Below are 8,726 nucleotides of genomic sequence, written 5' to 3'. Positions count from 1 at the left end.
ATTTTTTTTTGTTGGTTGGTTGTTGTTGTAATTGGTAAATTGTATAGGTGATTTTCATTCACATGCTTATTGGAATAACTGGCTTCTTGAATAGGGAAGTCATGTAGTTGAGTATGTGAGAGGGGTTTTAGAACACTTTGTCTAATGAACTCTTCTGTAGAGGTAAAAAGTCTCACTCATATCCTACTCAAGGCTTCAGATGGGAATTTCTTTTATAGACTGATCAACTTACTAGAACTACTGCTGCAATTTCTTCATCCACAGAAGCCACTTGAAAATGCTTGAAAATAAACTCTCTGTAGGGGCCATTTTCAATAAAAATATTTTCAGTGGAGGCCCTCAGCCCAACAACCATTTTAGCCAGCCTTAGAAGGCAAATAGTTGAGTTCAAACATGATGAAAATTTAATTCCCTGTATACAAAAGCATGTATTAGGTGTTGATAATGGCTAGAAATATGCACTGAAGATGTATATACCTCCTCCTGTACAAAAACGAACAGAAGAGGCAGAGGTATAAGGTTCACCTCAAATTTTCTTGCAAGTTCAATCCACCGTAGGACGTGAAAGGAAGTTTCATAATGCTAAGAGTGAAAAAGAGGGGAAGGATGAAACTAATAATTTCAGAAATTTTAGCCTTCTACCCGTACCTTGATTTGTTCTAATAAAATAAATATTATTTGTTTGATGGCATCCAGGGAGCTATCTGGTAATACTAATAATAATATTATTAGTATTATAATAATAATAATAACAATGGAAAGGTGGGGAAGGAAGAAACTAATAATTTCATAAATTTGGACCTTTTATCCTAGCTTTATTTGTTCTTCATATCCAACTAATATTTTGTAGATCCAACTTATCTTGAACCGGCAGCTTGAAATCCAATTGCAAGTCATTCAGCCAAAAACGATCTATAAGCATGCCATAGTATTATGTCTCCGCATATTCACAATAGTGATTCCACTGTCATATTATTATTCCCCACTTGGACAGAGCGATGACACAAGGGGTTTCTACATGTTGACCAACCATGTAATTGGATCTTATAAATTATAATTCTTGTTTTCTAGCCTTCTATTTCTGTAGAGATCAATTGTGTAGTTGATGACATACTTTTTATAAATAAATTTCCATGGCTATTACGGTTCAATTAAGAGCCAATCTCTTGCAGAGTTCAGAGTTGAATTCATCTGTAACTTCCTTTGATTTAGGGAGTGATCTAGAAAAAACTTCAATGCCTAACAAGACTGTGATAATCACACCCATAAACGCAGCTTGGGCAGAAGAAAATAGTGTACTAGATTTGTACATGCAAAGCCTTCGAATAGTTATTAAATCATTTTCTCCTCGTTGCAGTGGACCAGGGGTCATTTAGTCGTTGCGAACATATTCATCACACTGCTATATTTCGCTGAAAGAAATATCTAATTTCAATGAATCTGCCTCTGCATACCAAGACTGGCGTGAATGGTGAAAGTCAATGAATCTGCCTCTGTGTGCCACTAGAAGTTGTTGGATGAAAATATCTGTTTTAAATGAAAGAAATGGAATGGTTTTTTTGTTATTTGGATTACCAAAAGAAATGGCTTAGTTAAGATAGCTTATAAATGGAGGCACAAGTTTTGAGGCTCTCATGGTGTTATTTCAATTTATTGGCCCTGTTCAAGTTTTGAATGATTTAGAAATTAGCAGATCTGTTAGATAGTGGAGGCAGGAAATTTGCACTTCTTTTCTGTCAAACCTGGTCGCTGATAAAAGATGAGAAACAACTTAATCACACACCTGTTGGTAAAGGTCTAATACTAAGAAGGCAGGTAGAAGTAGATGATTAAGATTGTTTATAGGTTTAGCCAACAGTTTTATCGGTAACATGCTTAGTTTGAACTTTTGGTGATATTGTTTCATCACATAGGCGGACTACGGTTTAGTGAATTGTTACTGGAAATATACTTAAATCAAGATAAAATATAGGTGGTAATACCTAGTTGAATGGAGAGTCCTAGTATATTGGCCCTTTTGAGGATTATTACTTGACCAGTTTGTTGCCTTAGTCTGTTGAGTACATTTTTTTTATTGTTGGTTGGTTGTTGTTGTAATTGGTAAATTGTATAGGTGATTTTCATTCACATGCTTATTGGAATAGCTGGCTCTTGAATAGGGCAATCATGTAGTTGAGTATGTGAGAGGGGTTTGTAGAACGCATTATCTAATGAACTCTTATGTAGAGGCAAAAAGTCTCACTCATAGCCTACTCAGGGCTTCAGATGGGAATTTCTTTTATAGATTGATCAACTTACTAGAACTACTACTGCACTTTCTTAATCAACAGAGACCACTTGAAAATGCTTGAAAATAAACTCTCTATATGGGCCATTGTCAATAAAAATAGTTGCAGTGGAGGGGGTTTCTACATGTTGACCAACCATGTAAATTTGATCTTCTAAATTATAATTCTTGTTTTCTAGCCTTCTATTTCTGTAGATATCAATTGTGTAGTTGATGGCATACTTTTTATAAATAAATTTCCATGGATATTACGGTTCAATTAAGAGCCAATCTCTTGCAGAGTTCAGAGTTGAGTTCATCTGTAACTGCCTTTGATTTAGGGAGTGATCTAGAAAAAACTTCAATGCCTAACAAGACTGTGATAATCACAACCATAAATGCAGCTTGGGTAGAAGAAAACAGTGTACTACATTTGTACATGCAGAGCCTTCGAATAGTTATTGAATCATGTTCTCCTCGTTGCAGTGGACCAGGGGTCATTTAATCGTTTCCAACATATTCATCACATTGCTATAGTTTGCTGAAAGAAATATCTGATTTCAATGAATCTGCCTCTGCATACCAAGACTGGCGTGAATGGTAAAATTCAATGAATCTACGTCTGCATGCCACTAGAAGTTGCTGGATGAAAATATATGTTTTAAAGGAAAGAAATGGAATGGTTTTTTTGTTATTTGGATTACCAAAATAAATGGCTTAGTTAAGATAGCTTATAAAGGGAGGCACAAGTTCTGAGACTCTCATGGTGTTATTTCAATATATTGGCCCTGTTCAAGTTTTAAATGATTTAGAAATTAGCAGATCTGTTAGATAGTGGAGGCAGGAAATTTGCACTTCTTTTCTGTCAAACCTGGTAGCTGATAAAAGATGAGAAACAACTTAATCACACACATGTTGGTAAAAGCCTAATACTAAGAAGGCAGGTAGAAGTGGATGATTAAGATTGTTTATAGGTTTAGCCAACAGTTTTATTGGTAACATGCATAGTTTGAACTTTTGGTGATATTGTTTCATCACATAGGCTGACTACGGTTTGGTGAATTGTTACTGGAAATATACTTAAATCAGGATAAAATATAGGTGGTAATACCTAGCTGAATGGAGAGTCCCAATATATTGGCCCTTTTGAGGATTATTACTTGACCAATTTGTTGCCTTAGTCTCCTGAGTACATTTTTTTTTTGTTGGTTTGTTGTTGTTGTAATTGGTAAATTGTATAGGTGATTTTCATTCACATGCTTATTGGAATAGTTGGATTCTTGAATAGGGCAGTCATGCAGTTGAGTATGTGAGAGGGGTTTGTATAACACATTATCTAATGAACTCTTATGTAGAGGCAAGAAGTCCCACTCATAGCCTACTCAGGGCTTCAGATGGGAATTTCTTTTATAGACTGATCAACTTACTAGAACTACTGCTGCACTTTCTTCATCGACATAAGCCACTTGAAAACGCTTGAAAATAAACTCTATGTAAGGGCCATTGTCAATAAAAATATTTGCAGTGGAGGTCCTCAGCCCAACAGCCATTTTAGCCAGCCTTGGAAGGCAAATAGTTGAGTTCAAACATGATGAAAATTTAATTCCCTGTATACAAAAGCATGTATTAGGTGTTGACAATGGCTAGAAATATGAACTGAAGATGTATATACCTCCTTCTGTACAAAAATGAACAGAAGAGGCAGAGGTATAAGGTTCACCTCAAATTTTCTTGCAAGTTCAATCCACTGTAGGATGTGAAAGGAAGTGTCATAATGCTAAGAGCGAGAAAAAGGGGAAGGAAGAAACTAATAATTTCATAAATTTTAGCTTTCTATCCGTACCTTGATTTGTTCTAATAAAATAAATATTAATTGTTTGACAGCATCCAGGGAGCTATCTGGTAATAATAATAATATTATTATTAGTATTATAATAATAATAATAACAATAGAAAGGTGGGGAAGGAAGATACTAATAATTTCAGAAATTTGGACCTTTTATCCTAGCTTTATTTGTTCTTCAGATCCAACTAATATTTTGTAGATCCAACTTATGGTGAACCAGTAGCTTGAAAGCCAATTGCAATTCATTCAACCAACAACGATCTATAAGCATGCCATAGTATTATGTCTTTGCATATTCACAATAGTGATTCCACTATCATATTACTATTCCCCACTTGGACAGAGCGATGACACAAGGGGTTTCTACATGTTGACCAACCATGTAATTGGATCTTATAAATTATAATTCTTGTTTTCTAGCCTTCTATTTCTGTAGATATCAATTGTGTAGTTGATGGCATACTTTTTATAAATAAATTTCCATGGCTATTACGATTCAATTAAGAGCCAATCTCTTGCAGAGTTAAGAGTTGAATTCATCTGTAACTGCCTTTGATTTAGGGAGTGATCTAGAAAGAACTTCAATGCCTAACAAGACTGTGATGATCACAACCATAAACGCAGCTTGGGCAGAAGAAAATAGTGTACTAGATTTGTACATGCAGAGCCTTCGAATAGTTATTGAATCATGTTCTCCTCCTTGCAGTGGACCAGGGGTCATTTAATCGTTGCCAACATATTCATCACACCGCTATATTTTGCTGAAAGAAATATCTGATTTCAATGAGTCTGCCTCTGCATACCTAGACTGGCGTGAATGGTAAAAGTCAATGAATCTGCCTCTGCGTGCCACTAGAAGTTGTTGGATGAAAATATCTGTTTTAAAGGAAAGAAATGGAATGGTTTTTTTGTTATTTGGATTACCAAAAGAAATGGCTTAGTTAAGATAGCTTATAAATGAAGGCACAAGTTTTGAGGCTCTCATGGTTTTATTTCAATATATTGGCCCTGTCGAAGGAGCCAATTCCTCTGTAACGTGTTATTGAATTATGTCATGTATGTCGATGGTAGTGGGAACTATGTCTGGGATGATTCCAGGGAAGCCTTAAGTCGTAAAATAAAAAATAACCCTTGTTCCCTCAATCATCCTTATGGGTCATGACATTTTCTAAACCTTTTAGAGTCCATGAGTTCCCCCTATTGTGATAGAACTATGCATAGTGAGGGGAAAAACCTTCGTTGGGATCCGAGGGAAATTAGGTCTATACTCCTCCTATGTTTGTCAAGAATGTAATGGTTGACCAGTCCAGGGATAAGGAGTTCCCCACTCTTCGAAGGATAAGGTGTGCCTTTTCTACCCAACAGTAACCATATTCAGTTATCCGTCTCACACATTGATGCCCAGTAAGTTAAAGGGGGGGAACTATGGTCTTGTCAAGAGACTGAACCACTTACAGTTCTCAATGAATAATTTAAATGATATGTGTTTCTGTCGTCCATCATTAACAGGTGCTCTCCATCCAAGGAAATTAATCTTGAAGTGAAAATGAAGTGTTATTTACTGGCGGCATAAACAATGTCTATTCTACTTAGGCAAAGACATAAAAGGCGAAGTTTAGGGGAATCATAGAGTGGACTACCTTACAGAACAAGAAAACATGGCTTGGTTGGGAGCTCTCTCATGCAAATTGTATGGGGCATAGAGGTGGCAGACGGGGCCATGGAAGAGGATGTGGTAGGGTCCATGACCACGATTGTGAGGGCGAACTGAGATATCAAACAACCACTTCGTCTAAGGCAAGAAATGTATTGGAACACTTGGAGATCGATGTAGGAAGAGAAAGAAGGCCACAATATGATGCAAAAATACTAAGAGAATTTAGGGACTTAGTGGAGGACCCAGGACACACCAGAGGCTAAAGGACATTCTTTAGACAAAGACTACATATTTACTAGAAGAATAAGACTTTGTTCGCAAGGATTTTGGCTGAGAATTTGCCTGATGTTGAAGGCATCACTACTAATCTGACCGAGATAAGGCATGAGATACAACTCCTGAGGCTTTAGATGATTCGATTGGACAACAGAATGGCTCAGACAAAGAAACATATTCTAGCACTAAGGACCCTGTACCGGTTGACTCCTCAGATGAATAATCAGTTTACTGTTTGGTTTGTCGGCTTAGTTTACAGGTCTAGTAATGATAAATGGATGGATGTACATGTTTTTTCTCTAGTCATTTTGATACTTTTGAAAACTCTTAAATTTTGGACTGGTTACTCAGTTAATAGGTGATCAACAGACTTGGTTTTCCAATGGGCATGTTGAGACCACATAAATTATTAAATGTCACACACTTATAAATTTATTTTTATTAATGGTAGGAAACACCACCCAAAATTATATATATATATATATATATATATATATTTATATATATATATTTTAAACTTTTAAAAACAATTTTGTATATATAAATTTAAAAGATCATTTTATTTGTAAATAGAAAATCAAAAAGTTTAAATATATCTTTATTAGTAAATAGAGAAAGCAAAATTTACCACCAAAACATTAATAATAATAATAATATATGTTATTTATGTATTATATCTTATTATGTATTTTTTATATTTTTAAAACAATTTTGTGTGTATATATTTAAAAGATAATTATGATAATATGTATTTTATTTCAGAATAAGTTTTCCAAAATTTTAATTTAATTATTAGTAATTATTAAATGGATGATATAGATTTAACCTCCATAAAATATGCCAAAATATTCATAGTACTATTCACATATCAAGGATTAATATTTATCTGCAAGTTAATTACACTTTTTAAAAATAAATTATCTCAAATTAATTAATTAAAAAATATTATATCAACACATGTCATATCAGGCATGTAGTGTTTTATTGGTAAGTAGAGAAACAATAAGTAAAAAACCAAAAAGTAAAAGATGATTTTATTCCTAAATAGAGAAACAATGAGTAAGCGTATATATATATATATATATATATATATATATATATATATATATACACACACACACACACACTTTGGGTTTATCAGATGTCAAAGGAACTTAGCTCAAGTGGTATGGTTCACGATTTATGTCACAGGTAGTGTGGGTTCAAGTCTCCGGTACGAAGTTACTGATTGTGCCTAGTGGAATATACTCATTATTGTTGAAAAAAAAAACGCCGAGTTTATCAAGTTTTGAGAGCGACCTCCAAAGATTTGATTTCTCTTTGTTCTTGATAAATCCAGAGTTAAGATGGATATATGCTACTTCTTAGTAATATGATTTTGTTAAGAGGCATTCTGCAACCCAGTACGGGGGAGATGTTGCAATGTTTGTAAAATATAAAATTATATCAAACAATAATAATAAATAAAGTTCTATCAATAAAGTGAACTATAATGGATTTTCTCAACTCTGCGCCCTCCACTCTGTGACCCTACACATACCCATGATTGTCACTCTAAGCACCCTATTAGAACTCTCTCCCTTATTCTCACAACCCTCTAGAATTACTGCCTAAGCATGCCCCACGAATGGCATCCTTGCAAGGAGGACCTCTAGGCCCCTCCAATCAATTCGTAACCCAAACCTCGTTTGCAATCTAGGACCCATGAAAAAATAATAATGGTGACAAAATTTTGTCTCACACAATAGATGATATAGGCCAAGAATCACTAGGCTTCCACATCTCAAAAGGATACCAATACATGCATAGCCAAATTTTCTAAAATTCCAAGGATTCACATCCCTCCTGCTAGATTGAATGGCAACATCCAATTCATGAAGGACCATGCCCTAATATGCAAGTCGTTGGAATTTAACCCAAGAAAAAATATCTTCTCAACTGGATAGCACAATGTTAGAAACCCAATGCTCACTATGAAGTGAAATTAGGAACCAAGTGTTTCTTCACGATGATCTTTTCTCGTATGAAATACCAGATGGCGATCATGGATGGAGTACCTTATTTCTTCAACTTTTTTGGATTGTATATGCGACAATGAGTGGAGCGCTTTAACCCAAATAAGGAATAATTCTCTTGGGCTCATTTATGGATATGCATGTACTCCTTTCCATACAAATATTAGTATCCGGAAACCCTACAATACATTGGAATCAAGCTTGGACATTTCGTATGCCCCTCATAACAAATGAAGCACTACTTATATATATCATATGAAAGGATTTGAGTCTACATAAAAATATTAGGTTCACTCCCTAAATCCATTGCTTTAAAATTGGAAGCTAGACACTGGTATCAAACCTTGGACTATGATCACATCCCATTATGTTGGAGAAAATGTCACAAGCATGGAAATATCTACCATGACTGGCCCCTCCATGACCCAAAGAAGGATCCAAAATATTTAGAAACAATCGATTGAGATGGATTGACAAAAATATCCTCCAAGAAGCACCACAACAAGAAGTCTACAATCGTAGCCACTCTGAAAAGACAAGAAATTGACAGTAGATTCGAAGTTCTAGGAAATCTATCAAAAGAACCTAATAGTCCATAGCAGGAGAACATCTTAGAAAACCACCTAAACATGTTTGAAAAGAAATATATGGAAGAGAATAGGCATG

Source organism: Pinus tabuliformis, chromosome 9 (assembly GCF_031772625.1).
Source record: "Pinus tabuliformis cultivar Carrire ecotype Pingquan chromosome 9, CPIR1, whole genome shotgun sequence".
Taxonomy (NCBI): Eukaryota; Viridiplantae; Streptophyta; class Pinopsida; order Pinales; family Pinaceae; genus Pinus; species Pinus tabuliformis.
Note: the sequence above shows the minus strand (reverse complement) of the source record.